Genomic DNA, 14,977 nt, shown 5'->3' with positions numbered 1-14,977 from the left:
CGCTTTAATTTTTGGAGTGCCAAAGCGCGCTCTGTTCGCCAGAATGGCTGGAAACAGCTCATAACATGTAAATGCACACTCGGTGCCTCATCACAAAGACAGCGCTTAACTGCATGTGTAGTCAATGAGCAGTTAAAACAGTACATAAGCCGCTCGAAACGACTGTTTCTCGCCATCGGCCATACCATGCTGAATACGCCGGTTCTCGTCCGATCACCGAAGCTAAGCAGCATTGGGCTCGGTCAGTACTTGGGAGGGAGACCACCTGGGAACACCGAGTGCTGATGGCACTTCTTTTGTTTTTTTTTTTCTCACCGCACGCAGCTGGCTTCTCCATTTTTTTTTCTCACTGTCACTTTGGCGTCGCAGATCCTACTGGCTGCAGATGAGCCGAGCAGGCCGGGTCACGTTAATATCTGTGTCGAATCAATCATAACTTTGCGCGCATGCACGAAGAGGTGCGACGCGCATATGTATACGGCGCAGAATTTCTCGAGGCGATCGCGTGCGTGACTTCTCAGTGACAGTTTGACGTGTACGTACCTCATTCACCAGTTTGCCGTGCAACTTTCACAGTTTTTGAGACCATTTGCAGTGGCCACAAGCGCACAGTTCGGGCTCATCGTTGAACGGAGTGCAGTCCGTGCACCATGCATTCATGTGTAAACGACTCGCGATCGTCGCTCTCGCACTGCTCTTTAATTTTTGGAGTGCCAAAGCGCGCTCTGTTCGCCAGAATGGCTGGAAACAGCTCATAACATGTAAATTCACACTCGGTGCCTCATCACAAAGACAGCGCTTAACTGCATGTGTAGTCAATGAGCAGTTAAAACAGTACATAAGCCGCTCGAAACGACTGTTTCTCGCCATCGGCCATACCATGCTGAATACGGCGGTTCTCGTCCGATCACCGAAGCTAAGCAGCATTGGGCTCGGTCAGTACTTGGGAGGGAGACCACCTGGGAACACCGAGTGCTGATGGCACTTCCTTTTGTTTTTTTTTTTTTCTCACCGCACGCAGCTGGCTTCTCTATTTATTTTCTCACTGTCACTTTGGCGTCGCAGATTCTACTGGCTGCAGATGAGCCGAGCAGGCCGTGTCACGTTAATATCTGTGTCGATTCAATCATCACTTTGCGCGCATGCACGAAGAGGTGCGACGCGCATATGTATACGGCGCAGAATTTCTCGAGGCGATCGCGTGCGTGACTTCTCAGTGACAGTTTGACGCGTACGTACCTCATTCACCAGTTTGCCGTGCAACTTTCACAGTTTTTGAGACCATTTGCAGTGGCCACAAGCGCACAGTTCGGGCTCATCGTTGAACGGAGTGCAGTCCGTGCACCATGCATTCATGTGTAAACGACTCGCGATCGTCGCTCTCGCACTGCTCTTTAATTTTTGGAGTGCCAAAGCGCGCTCTGTTCGCCAGAATGGCTGGAAACAGCTCATAACATGTAAATGCACACTCGGTGCCTCATCACAAAGACAGCGCTTAACTGCATGTGTAGTCAATGAGCAGTTAAAACAGTACATAAGCCGCTCGAAACGACTGTTTCTCGCCATCGGCCATACCATGCTGAATACGCCGGTTCTCGTCCGATCACCGAAGCTAAGCAGCATTGGGCTCGGTCAGTACTTGGGAGGGAGACCACCTGGGAACACCGAGTGCTGATGGCACTTCTTTTGTTTTTTTTTCTCACCGCACGCAGCTGGCTTCTCCATTTTTTTTCTCACTGTCACTTTGGCGTCGCAGATTCTACTGGCTGCAGATGAGCCGAGCAGGCCGGGTCACGTTAATATCTGTGTCGATTCAATCATAACTTTGCGCGCATGCACGAAGAGGTGCGACGCGCATATGTATACGGCGCAGAATTACTCGAGGCGATCGCGTGCGTGACTTCTCGGTGACAGTTTGACGCGTACGTACCTGATTCACCAGTTTGCCGTGCAACTTTCACAGTTTTTGAGACCATTTGCAGTGGCCACAAGCGCACAGTTCGGGCTCATCGGTGAACGGAGTGCAGTCCGTGCACCATGCATTCATGTGTAAACGACTCGCGATCGTCGCTCTCGCACTGCTCTTTAATTTTTGGAGTGCCAAAGCGCGCTCTGTTCGCCAGAATGACTGGAAACAGCTCATAACATGTAAATTCACACTCGGTGCCTCATCACAAAGACAGCGCTTAACTGCATGTGTAGTCAATGAGCAGTTAAAACAGTACATAAGCCGCTCGAAACGACTGTTTCTCGCCATCGGCCATACCATGCTCAGTTTCCCCGTCGCACTCGGAGGGAGAGGTCATGGAGAAAACGGGCTCCTCAGGAGCGGCCGGCGCGTACGCGCCAAACCAGTTTTCCCCGGCGCCCCATGGTTCTGCCTTCGTCCCGGAGTACAGGATTTTGCTGCCAACGCTACCAACAGGCAAGCTGAGTGAAAACTCTATTTTCTTGCACTGTGACCCATCTGTGCGTCCATACAAAATCGATGATGTCGCGGCGGCGCTCTCGGAATCCATTGACATGATGACTGTTACCAATCTAGGAGTTTTCCAGTTTAATCATGTTTGGATGCTCACTTTCAAGACTCCACATGACATGGAAGTGTTAAGTGCTAAGGCCGAAATATTTGTCAAGAACAAGAGATGTCTGGTTATTAATCCAAATCAGCAGGAGAAAGATGTGAAAGTCCACTGGATCCCGCCCCAAATCCCAGACGAGGTGCTAATACACCATTTTCAGCGCTTCGGTGATGTGAAAGGGGTGCGACGCGAAAAGTGGCGCCGCCCGGGCCTGGAGCATATCGGTTCAAGCACGCGAATAGTTCAGATCGCGCCACGGGAACCGACATCACTCGATGAGATACCCCACCAGGTGACTATCTATGGCTGCCCGGTCCTGATCTCCGTGCCCGGCAGAGCGCCGCTTTGTTTGAGATGTCGACAGACCGGACACCTACGCAGGCAGTGCAAAGCTCCCTGGTGTCAGGCCTGTCGCTCCATCGGACACCGCGAGGAAGACTGCACGCAGTCTTATGCAGCCAGAACGAAGCGGGGGGTTGCGAAGCAACCATTGGACGATTTCATGGACGCAGAGGACATGGAAAAAATTGCGACTACCATGGAATCGCCACCAGACAGCGAAAGTCCGGCGGTTGCATTTACCGAAGCCTCCATTTTTTCCCCACAAGAAGTAGCGACCCCAAATCCCGGAGAGGCTGGGTCTCCTTCTCTCCCTGATGGACGGGCCTGCAGCAGCGCGAACTCGGAAGCGGCCGCCGTGCAGCAGGAGGAGCGAACCGAGACGCTGGACGAACCCAGCACCATAGATGCCACTGGGATCAGGGAGGTCGATGAACCTGCAGCCCTCTCGAACGAGTTCGACCTCGAGGGGCCTCAGGGACCGGAATCAGATAAGCCGGTCTCTAAACAACAGGACCGCCGACAACTTGAGAGAGAGGAAGGGGGAAACACGGAGGGAACGACAACGGAAGGAAGGCGAACTGCGGAAAGAAACAGAGACGACAGGTCCGACAAAAGCAACACCAACCCCACCGATGCCATTGACGAGCCCAATGTCAAGGAGGGGAAGAGAGAAGGCCGCCGCGTGACGAGAAAAGCCCTTGCAGCCGCCAGCCACCCTTGCGAGGTGGAGAGGGGTACTTCGGTAGGCGGTAGCGGGGGCCGCATGCCACATGTCCGGTAAGCTTTCCCCCCACAATGGATCCCTCCCAGCTGTCGCTTAAAGTGGCCACCATTAACGTGGTGAGCCTTATAAAAACAAAAAGGAAAAGATGGCTTCTCGATTTAATTAATGAAAACAGCGTTGACGTTGCTCTTTTACAAGAAACCAAAATTTCCAGTGCGGACGATGCTAAATTCTTCGTTCGTTACTTTGGAGCTCAATTCTGGTGTTTCCATACAATCACGACATCAAGGGCAGGAGGCACCGCCATTCTCATTAGGAAAAAAGATAACGTCACCATTGTTGACTGCGAGCTGGGAGAGGATGGGCGCTTTTGTCTCGTTGATGCCCTTGTGGGGAGGGAGCTGACTCGCTTTGTGTGTGTCTATGCCCCGAATGAGACAACGGCACGGTCCGAGCTCTTTCGATCTCTCCGTCCTTTTCTTCTTGTCCCCGGAATCGTATACTTCGGAGGTGATTTTAACTGCGTACTCAGCACGAGTGATAGAGCGGGCGGGGGAGGCGGTGTGGATGCGTCGGCGCGGGTGTTAAGAGAGGTCCTTCGAGATTCTGACCTGGTGGACGTGGCGCTCGGACGAACGGGATCGACTGCGCGCTACACCCGCTGGCGCGGCACAGCGCAGGCTCGCCTCGATCGCATCTATGTCTGCGGTGAGGCGCTGCAACGCGTCCGCAGCTACACCGTCACTCCTGTGTGTTTCTCTGACCATGGCCTGGTCTCGTGCGTGCTGGGTGCCTTAACATGTCGAACAGGAAAAACAGTGGAAAGACGATGGATAATGAACTCGACTATCCTTTGCAACGAAGAGTTCTTAGATAAAGTAAATAAGGATATTGCTAGGCTTAAGTCTGGATCGGTTAATGCAGTAGAGTGGGAGTTATTTAAAACAAAAATTAAAACCATTGCCACAGAGATCGGAACAAAAATTGCCGCGTCCGCTAAAGCTAAAATCCGGCACCTCACAGGCACCCTTCAGGGCCTTGTCGAGGCCAACGAAGAGATGCCGGGAGAATTTTCTGCTGACATTCGGAAAGTTAAAGAGGAACTTCGATCAGAACTGGAACGGCGTTATTGGGGCGCACTCGTCCGCAGTCGAGAGCAAAGAGTCCAGTACGAGGCGCAGCCATCAAAGCTCTTTTGTGCCTTCGAACGGGAGCAGGCTGCACGGGTTACTATAAGGGAGGTTATTAACAGCGGCACCACTGCGCGAGGGCATGGCGAGGTGGCGCAGGCCTTCGATGAATACTATCGCAAGCTTTTCCAGGCTGGAAAACCGCTGGATCCCGTGCCATCCGAAGTCCTGAGCGAACTGCCCAAAGTTCCTCAGGAGATTAGGGAGGCAACAAACTCCTCATTGACTGCTGACGAGATAGAGCGCGTAATTGCAAAACTCCCTAAGAATAAGTCACCCGGACCGGACGGCATAACAGCCGAATTTTACCAATGCTTTAGAAGTGAACTCAGCCCAATTCTAGCGGAGGTGTTCGCGGATATAAGGAAACGAAAACTTCTCCCGCCTTCTATGCGGCGCAGCAATTTAGTCCTGATTCCTAAGAAACCTTCCCCCGAACCAACCCCCGACGTAGCCGATTTCAGGCCAATCAGTCTTCTTTCCACGGACTATAAGATTCTGGCTAGAGCTCTCGCTCGTCGACTCGAGACCGCCCTCAGCACTGTGGTGGGAGAGCATCAAACATGCGGCTTCAAAGGGCGCTCCATAAATACCAACTTACATCGCATGAGGACGGTCCGCGAGGCGGCGGATGTGGGGCTCCTTCCCTTGGCCATTCTCCAGATCGATTTGAGGAAGGCATTTGATCAGGTTGACCGGGCTTTCCTCTTTTCTCTCCTTCAGCAGTGCGAAGTAGGTGACGACATAATAGATTGGCTCAAAATTTGTTACACTGAAATTAGTACTGCAATCGTCCTTAACGGTATACCAGGCGCGCCGATACAGGTGAATAGATCAGTACGACAAGGGTGTCCGATGTCGCCTGTTCTCTTCACCTTGTATCTGGAACCTCTATGTCGCATGGTTCTTGCGTCTAAAACCATCAAGGGTCTAGATCTCGGCGGCCAAGAACTGCGCGTCCTCGCATACGCGGACGATGCAGCCTTCATTTGCACCTCCCAACAACAAGTGGGGGAGGTGATTCGATTGGCAAACTCCTTCTGTCAATTTTCTGGAGCCGAACTAAATTTAAACAAATCGCAAGGCGCCTGGTTGGGAGACTGGAGAGGGAAGCCCCGCCAACTCTTTGGAGTAGAATGGACCGAAAAAATTGACGAATATCTAGGCGTTAATCTAGATATTAGCAAAGCGATCATGAACAGATGGCAACCCAAACTAGTTGCCGCTGAAAGGAAGCTAGACCCATGGCGGCCGAGACACATAGCCATGTTCACGAGAGCCTATGTATGCAACGCGGTGGTCTACCCGGCGGTACTATACTCAGCCAGAGTGACCACAATCGACAGGGGCTCCGTGGGTAGGCTACACAGATCATGGGCAGTCTTCGTTTGGCGCTCTACGGCAGAGCCCATGCGCCGAAGCAATCTCTTCTGGGGCATGGAGCGAGGCGGACTGGGCTTAGTGAACGTAGAACTTAAACTTGTAGTCCAAAGGCTCATTTTCTTTCGAAGCCAAAAGGATAATTTTCTTCGCGCGGCCACTCAGTATCTAGGCTCGGCGCACTTGGCCCCTTGGTTGGCCACAACTAAGCCAATAGGTAACGGCATGAGAGCCACAGCCTTCTACAAGGAGATAGCGCAGTCCCTGGCGCTGCTGCAAGGGCTTTTTTCGTGGGAGTACCTGCTCGCAGTAAAACCGAGAAAGCTTTACTGGGACTTGCTGGCACAATTTCTGCAACCTCCATTATATCGACAACCACCCATAGGGGTGGGCAAGAATGATGTCCTCAAGCGAGTCAGGAAGCTGCCCGTACCAACAGGCTCCAAGGATTTCTTCTTTCGTTTCCACACAGGAGTTTTGCCCGTGAAAGCTCGTCAGGAAGAGCGGGGTTTCTTCCTACCATGGGGCGCAAACTGTCTCCTGTGTGGCCGACGGGAGACCACTCAACATGTATTTATGGAATGCAACACGGCGCACATCTTCTGGGACGAAGTAAGGGGATTTTTCGCCACTGATTTCGAAGTGACATGGCCAGGGCTCTTGTGTCTCGACGCGTCTTGTGATCGACCAGAACTTCGAGACATTGTGATAGTGCTTGCGTTGCATGCCCTCTGGCGTGCGCGCGTGGATGTGGTGGAGTGCGTGCGTTGGCCGAAACCAGCGTGGCGGCACCTATTGGACAAAACAGAGTGGACAGTGAGTGCACTGGAGTCCTCTGGCACCGACGAAAACCTGCAGGAGGAACTACAGCGAGGCTGCCGCGCTGTGATGGTCTTCAAGACACGCCAGTACGAACGGTTTGGGTGTCGCTGATGCTTCACGCTGCGTTGCACAAGTGGCGTTTTTTTTTTTTTTTTTTTTTTTGTGGGTTTTTCTCTCTACTTTTCTGGTTTCCCCCTTTGTCCTTTAGTGGCGGCTCATTGTAGGCTTATATGTTACACTTTTTCTGACCCTTTCTTGCCAGACCTCTGGACATAATTTTTTATTGTCCTTAATGTCCCCTCACGCTTCCTATGGCTGACGTTGACACTAGAAGCAATCAATGCACTCGGCTATTGGCTGAGTTGCTGCCTTGTACATATATGTGTAAATAAAGGTCTTTTGTTACGGAAAAAAAAAAAAAAAAAAAAAAAAAAAAAAAAAACGGCCATACCATGCTGAATACGCCGGTTCTCGTCCGATCACCGAAGCTAAGCAGCATTGGGCTCGGTCAGTACTTGGGAGGGAGACCACCTGGGAACACCGAGTGCTGATGGCACTTCCTTTTGTTTTTTTTTTTCTCACCGCACGCAGCTGGCTTCTCCATTTATTTTCTCACTGTCACTTTGGCGTCGCAGATTCTACTGGCTGCAGATGAGCCGAGCAGGCCGTGTCACGTTAATATCTGTGTCGATTCAATCATCACTTTGCGCGCATGCACGAAGAGGTGCGACGCGCATATGTATACGGCGCAGAATTTCTCGAGGCGATCGCGTGCGTGACTTCTCAGTGACAGTTTGACGCGTACGTACCTCATTCACCAGTTTGCCGTGCAACTTTCACGGTTTTTGAGACCATTTGCAGTGGCCACAAGCGCACAGTTCGGGCTCATCGTTGAACGGAGTGCAGTCCGTGCACCATGCATTCATGTGTAAACGACTCGCGATCGTCGCTCTCGCACTGCTCTTTAATTTTTGGAGTGCCAAAGCGCGCTCTGTTCGCCAGAATGGCTGGAAACAGCTCATAACATGTAAATGCACACTCGGTGCCTCATCGCAAAGACAGCGCTTAACTGCATGTGTAGTCAATGGGCAGTTAAAACAGTACATAAGCCGCTCGAAACGACTCTTTCTCGCCATCGGCCATACCATGCTGATTACGCCGGTTCTCGTCCGATCACCGAAGCTAAGCAGCATTGGGCTCGATCAGTACTTGGGAGGGAGACCACCTGGGAACACCGAGTGCTGATGGCACTTCTTTTGTTTTTTTTTCTCACCGCACGCAGCTGGCTTCTCCATTTTTTTTTCTCACTGTCACTTTGGCGTCGCAGATTCTACTGGCTGCAGATGAGCCGAGCAGGCCGGGTCACGTTAATATCTGTGTCGATTCAATCATAACTTTGCGCGCATGCACGAAGAGGTGCGACGCGCATATGTATACGGCGCAGAATTACTCGAGGCGATCGCGTGCGTGACTTCTCGGTGACAGTTTGACGCGTACGTACCTGATTCACCAGTTTGCCGTGCAACTTTCACAGTTTTTGAGACCATTTGCAGTGGCCACAAGCGCACAGTTCGGGCTCATCGGTGAACGGAGTGCAGTCCGTGCACCATGCATTCATGTGTAAACGACTCGCGATCGTCGCTCTCGCACTGCTCTTTAATTTTTGGAGTGCCAAAGCGCGCTCTGTTCGCCAGAATGGCTGGAAACAGCTCATAACATGTAAATTCACACTCGGTGCCTCATCACAAAGACAGCGCTTAACTGCATGTGTAGTCAATGAGCAGTTAAAACAGTACATATGCCGCTCGAAACGACTGTTTCTCGCCATCGGCCATACCATGCTGAATACGCCGGTTCTCGTCCGATCACCGAAGCTAAGCAGCATTGGGCTCGGTCAATACTTGGGAGGGAGACCACCTGGGAACACCGAGTGCTGATGGCACTTCCTTTTGTTTTTTTTTTTCTCACCGCACGCAGCTGGCTTCTCTATTTATTTTCTCACTGTCACTTTGGCGTCGCAGATTCTACTGGCTGCAGATGAGCCGAGCAGGCCGTGTCACGTTAATATCTGTGTCGATTCAATCATCACTTTGCGCGCATGCACGAAGAGGTGCGACGCGCATATGTATACGGCGCAGAATTTCTCGAGGCGATCGCGTGCGTGACTTCTCAGTGACAGTTTGACGCGTACGTACCTCATTCACCAGTTTGCCGTGCAACTTTCACAGTTTTTGAGACCATTTGCAGTGGCCACAAGCGCACAGTTCGGGCTCATCGTTGAACGGAGTGCAGTCCGTGCACCATGCATTCATGTGTAAACGACTCGCGATCGTCGCTCTCGCACTGCTCTTTAATTTTTGGAGTGCCAAAGCGCGCTCTGTTCGCCAGAATGGCTAGAAACAGCTCATAACATGTAAATGCACACTCGGTGCCTCATCACAAAGACAGCGCTTAACTGCATGTGTAGTCAATGAGCAGTTAAAACAGTACATAAGCCGCTCGAAACGACTGTTTCTCGCCATCGGCCATACCATGCTGAATACGCCGGTTCTCGTCCGATCACCGAAGCTAAGCAGCATTGGGCTCGGTCAGTACTTGGGAGGGAGACCACCTGGGAACACCGAGTGCTGATGGCACTTCTTTTGTTTTTTTTTCTCACCGCACGCAGCTGGCTTCTCCATTTTTTTTTCTCACTGTCACTTTGGCGTCGCAGATTCTACTGGCTGCAGATGAGCCGAGCAGGCCGGGTCACGTTAATATCTGTGTCGATTCAATCATAACTTTGCGCGCATGCACGAAGAGGTGCGACGCGCATATGTATACGGCGCAGAATTACTCGAGGCGATCGCGTGCGTGACTTCTCGGTGACAGTTTGACGCGTACGTACCTCATTCACCAGTTTGCCGTGCAACTTTCACAGTTTTTGAGACCATTTGCAGTGGCCACAAGCGCACAGTTCGGGCTCATCGTTGAACGGAGTGCAGTCCGTGCACCATGCATTCATGTGTAAACGACTCGCGATCGTCGCTCTCGCACTGCTCTTTAATTTTTGGAGTGCCAAAGCGCGCTCTGTTCGCCAGAATGGCTGGAAACAGCTCATAACATGTAAATGCACACTCGGTGCCTCATCACAAAGACAGCGCTTAACTGCATGTGTAGTCAATGAGCAGTTAAAACAGTACATAAGCCGCTCGAAACGACTGTTTCTCGCCATCGGCCATACCATGCTGAGATTCTACTTCCGGATACCGTAGTGAACGGTGGCAGAATCATGTGCTCCAGCGGAGCGGCGATAGCGGCCATTTCCAGCCGCGGAAACAGGCTTGAGGACATGGATGATAGCGAATATCAGATTATTCTGCCAACTTTGCCCACCGGACGCGTTGTTTTTAACACGCTTTTTTTGCACGGCGATGTGCGAGTCAGGCCATACAGGGTCGAGGATTTCCGCGACGCCCTTGCCAACGCTGGTGCGCTCCCCGACGTTGTGGCGTTGGGGGCGTATCAGATCAACCATGTTTGGGCGGTCACGTTAAGCAGCACAGAAGCAACGAAGAAACTGGCGGCTTTCAAGGAGCTCGAAGTTAAGGGACGCCGTTGCCTCATTATCGATTCCGAGGACCAACAGGTGAAGCTGCGACTTCACTGGATGTTGTACGGTGTGGCAGACGACGACATACGGACGGCTTTTGCGGCTTTTGGGAAGGTGACCGAGGTGACCCGGGAGAGGTGGAGAGTTCAAGGCGTCAGGGAGAATTGGGGTCCACCACGAGGACTGTGCTCCTGAAATTGAAACCCGGGATTAAGGTCGATGACTTACCTCACCAGCTGCGAGTGGCCGGAGAGCTGGCCCTTGTCGTGGTGCCTGGGCGAGCGATGCAGTGCCTGCGCTGCCGTGGTACCGGTCACGTTCGACGAGAATGTAAGGTGCCGCGTTGTCCAAAGTGTAGACGCTACGGTCATGACGAGGCAGCCTGTGTGCTTTCGTACGCTTCGGCAGCGGGACATGGAACTGCGGAACGGTCGGCGGAGCTCACCATGGACGTGGTCGAGGCGGAGGAGGCGGCGAAGGGTGCCGGAGAGGTGCGAACGCAGACACGGGAGACGGATTCGTCGGTGGACTCGGCAGAAAGCGGCAATGCTGCGAGGGATGTTGGGAGAGCGGACTCTGCACCTCAGCTCCCTAGCAATGAGGAAGGCCCGTCACTTGAGCCTTCAAACGGCATGGAACAGGATAATGGGGAGGAGCACTCAGACACCAGCGGTGTTCGTAAGCCAGGCGTCCCAGCCCCAGCCAAGCGACCCCACACACAGTCCGAACCCGAAGGTATCCAGGCGTCAGCCCCCAGCGTCGACGAGCCACCAGCAAAAACGGGGCAATCCCGGCGGTCCACGCTACGTCCGCGGCCAAACATTTCATCAGAGAGACGGGTAGCGGATAAAGTGCCCCTGCTGCCGGGTCAGCCGCTCGCACCGGACGGGGATGGATCAAACGACGGCGTCTAGCAACGCGCTAGACGGGAAAGGTAAGCACCATGCTTTCGGTCTCTTCACCCTTGATGAAAATGGCGCCCGAAACCACCTTAAGAGTAGCCACGTTAAATGTCAGGGGATTGGCAGGCAAAAAGAAGCAGAGCCAGATGCATCGGCTCTTAATTGACCACGATATTGACGTGCTTGCCGTGCAAGAAACTAAGGTTGACGGGGAGGAAGAGACCGGGAGCATGGTGCGACGTTTCACGGCTAGATTTTACGCCATTGTTAGCCACGCAGTTGGGACATCGGCCGGGTGTGTATTGTTTGTCAAAAAGCTGCCTGGTCTGGTTGTAAAGGGCTACTCCTCATGCTCTTCTGGACGGTGTGTAGTGGCTGATTGTGTATACAGCGGTGTTGAGTGGCGCATTATTTGTGTGTACGCTCCTAACTGTGTGGAGGAAAGAACAGTGTTTTTCGAGAATGTTATGCAGCAGTTAAGTACGGAAAGGCAGGTAGTATTGCTGGGCGATTTTAACTGTGTACTGAATGCTCGAGACAAAACCAGCACACGCGGATTCAGAGACAAGAGCACTGAAATGTTATGCCAGTTAACAAGCGAATGGAATATGGAGGATGTGGCTGATTGCTTGGAAGGACCGCGTGCCGTTCAGTACACGCACTTCCAAGGTTCTAGCCACGCGCGTCTGGACAGAATTTACGCGTCGCTGGATTTGATTCCTTCATGCAATGAATACCGAGTTGTGCCTATGACATTCACGGATCACTGTTTGGTGCAATGCTTATTCGGCACCAAAAAACGAAGCAATGCATTTAGCTGGGAGTTATGGAAATTTAACAATAAATTGCTTAATGATGATGCCTTTAGACGCGTGGTATTGAATGAATTGATTAAAGTGAGGCCAGGGACTTTGCTCGAAATCTGGAAACAGTGGGAGTTGTGCAAGGAACAGATTAAAATTAAAGCCATTGACAGATCAAGTTGCCTGGTGTACGAGAAGAAAATTACAGAAACCCAGCTTAAGGCTTTGCTTGCAAAACTACACGAACAGGAATGTAAGGCACCCGGCAGATGGATAGAGGATATTCGAAAAATAAAAGAACAGATTAACTTGATAGAAGAAGACAGATACCAAGGAGCGTTAGTGCGTGCAAGAGCGGAAAAATTGGCCATGGATGAGACGCCGACAAAAAGATCGTTGGGAATAGAAAAAGCAAATGCAAGGCGAAATCACGTGGCAGAGGTAGATTGGGCAGGACGCACAGAAACCGATAACGAAGGAATCGCGAAAGCTTTCCGGGAGTATTATGAAGATCTATTTTCTTCCCGAGAGGTTTATTTGGACCGTTTTAAAGAATCCTTTCTTGACGTGATGCCAAAAATTGACGAGGAACAAAAAGAAAGACTGGAGCGGCCAATAAGCGAAAAAGAAGTGCAGCAGGCAATAGAAAATTTAAACCCAGGGAAATCACCCGGGCCTGATGGCCTGAGTGCGGCTTTTTATAAAGCGTTCAAGGAACAGCTATCTCCTTTGTTGTGTGCCTTATTTAATGAAGCGTATGAACTGAAGGCACTGCCTGCGTCTTTCGGATCGTCGCACACAGTACTTATTCCGAAAACTGACCAACCAGATAAGCTTAGGCAGTTGTCGTCTTACAGGCCCATTGCTCTGACAAACGTTGATTACAAGATTTATATGAAGGTGCTTGCTGGCAGACTACAAACGGTTATATGCGAACTAGTGGGCCCTCACCAAACGTGCGGTATCAAAGGGCGATCTATCTTTCAGAACATTCACAAAGCGAGAAGTGTGCTCGAATGCTGCGATGCAACTCATGCATGTGTTGCGTTACTGCAGTTGGACTTGGAGAAAGCTTTTGATTGTGTGGCGCATACTATTCTGTTCAGTATATTAGACTATGTTAATGTCGGCTCTGTTATTCGAGAGGGAGTGGCCTTGGCGTACCGTAACTGCACTACGAGATTAATTGTCAATAAGTCACTGGGGGCCCCCATCAACGTACGACGTTCAGTGCGCCAAGGTTGCCCCCTCAGCCCTCTTTTGTTCGGCATTTATATTGAAAGTTTGTGTTTAAGCATCCTACAAAACAATGACATTGATGGTTTTCGACTGCAGGAGTCAGAAGTCAAATTGCTGGCTTACGCAGATGACGTTGCGGTATTTTGTGTGAATAAAGAGAGTATAAAGAGGACAGTGGATGTGGTAAAACATTTTAGCAATGTCACAGGGAGTAAAGTTAACTGGGGTAAGTGCCTGGGATTTTGGCACGGAGAATGGCAGCTGACCCCCGACACTTTCGCTAATGTATCGTGGGTTACAACGCCTGCAAAGTACTTGGGTGTGCCCTTGAAATTTTACAAGGAAAGCGAGCCATACTGGCTAGAGCAGGTCAAAGAAACCCGTGAAAAAGCGGAGAAATGGAAAAGCGCTCAATTATCAATATTTGCAAGAGCCGCAGTTTGCAACCTGTTTTTAATTAGTAAGCTATGGTATGTTATGCAAGTGTTGCATTGCTCCCGTGTAAATGTGCAAAAATTGCATCGAGTTTTTGCGGTGTTTGTTTGGGCCTCGAGTTGGGAGAGGTGCAGTCGGACAAATTTGTTCCGGCAGGTGAAGCATGGGGGGCTTGGTCTGGGTCATTTGTTTGTGCGACAGATTGTCAACAGGTTTATGTTTTTTAGGGATGCCAGCGATCCATTCCTGCGCACAGTGTGTCAACAAAGACTTGGTCGAGCTTTGCCTGATTTCGTAGTTTATACTCAAAGTATGTCGGGTTCTCTTTTTGGATTCTTTAGGGAAATTGTTTTGAGCGCAAAATTCTTAAGCGCACGGTTTTCGAAAGAGTATTTAAGTAATGTTAACAGGAGAACATTATACAAGGATGTTTGTGAAGTGGTCTTCCCGGTGCCCTTGTACCGAGCATTATACTATGGAGGCACCGGAAGTAATGTATTAAAACGCGTAAAGAAAATGCAAGTTGCTCCGGGAGCTAAAACGTTTTTCTTTATGCTACATACCGGTACTTTGAGTGTAAAATCATTTATGGAGGAAAAGGGTATGTTCCTACCGTGGGGGGGCCCAATGTCTCATCTGCAAACAGCCAGAGACAATAGATCACGTGTTTTTGCATTGCTGGGAGGGGGTATATTTGTGGGATGTTCTGCAAAGGACAATAAAAAAACAGTTGCCACTTGATTCCCATGGCATTAGGTATTTGCCATTGGATAACCACGATGATATGCCGTTAGACCAGGTTATGTTAATGTGCCTCCACAGTATATGGCGCGCACGAATGGCTGGTTATCACTGCGATCCAGATGCACGGCCAGCCCGCATGTATTTCCGTGAAAGTGTGCAGCGATGGCTCGACGTGCTTAAATTGCAACCATGTGCTCCTGAGTGGCTGTCAAAGCTGGAACC

General features: G+C 51.0%; 6 non-coding genes and 1 pseudogene across 6 annotated transcripts; all 7 read left to right on the top strand.

Moving 5' to 3' along the window:
• The first annotated feature begins 171 nt into the window (after window positions 1-171).
• Window positions 172-290, top strand: LOC146180922 (5S ribosomal RNA). The gene has a single exon (XR_014700524.1). It is a non-coding gene; the product is annotated as a 5S ribosomal RNA (ribosomal RNA).
• A 575-nt stretch (window positions 291-865) lies between these two features.
• LOC146180921 (5S ribosomal RNA) lies at window positions 866-984 on the top strand. The gene has a single exon (XR_014700548.1). It is a non-coding gene; the product is annotated as a 5S ribosomal RNA (ribosomal RNA).
• A 577-nt stretch (window positions 985-1,561) lies between these two features.
• LOC146180920 (5S ribosomal RNA) lies at window positions 1,562-1,680 on the top strand. The gene has a single exon (XR_014700522.1). It is a non-coding gene; the product is annotated as a 5S ribosomal RNA (ribosomal RNA).
• A 5,797-nt stretch (window positions 1,681-7,477) lies between these two features.
• On the top strand, window positions 7,478-7,596 carry LOC146180919 (5S ribosomal RNA; annotated as a pseudogene).
• Window positions 7,597-8,171: 575 nt separating this feature from the next.
• On the top strand, window positions 8,172-8,290 carry LOC146180918 (5S ribosomal RNA). Its single transcript, XR_014700542.1, has one exon. It is a non-coding gene; the product is annotated as a 5S ribosomal RNA (ribosomal RNA).
• Window positions 8,291-8,863: 573 nt separating this feature from the next.
• LOC146180917 (5S ribosomal RNA) lies at window positions 8,864-8,982 on the top strand. Its single transcript, XR_014700546.1, has one exon. It is a non-coding gene; the product is annotated as a 5S ribosomal RNA (ribosomal RNA).
• Window positions 8,983-9,557: 575 nt separating this feature from the next.
• LOC146180916 (5S ribosomal RNA) lies at window positions 9,558-9,676 on the top strand. The gene has a single exon (XR_014700521.1). It is a non-coding gene; the product is annotated as a 5S ribosomal RNA (ribosomal RNA).
• The last annotated feature ends 5,301 nt before the right edge of the window (window positions 9,677-14,977 follow it).

The sequence above is a fragment of the Amblyomma maculatum genome, chromosome 8 (assembly GCF_055883805.1).
Source record: "Amblyomma maculatum isolate TAMU_Amacu chromosome 8, ASM5588380v1, whole genome shotgun sequence".
NCBI lineage: Eukaryota > Metazoa > Arthropoda > Arachnida > Ixodida > Ixodidae > Amblyomma > Amblyomma maculatum.
The sequence above is the reverse complement of the archived record's forward strand: the minus strand, read 5'-3'. Positions and strand labels throughout refer to the sequence as shown.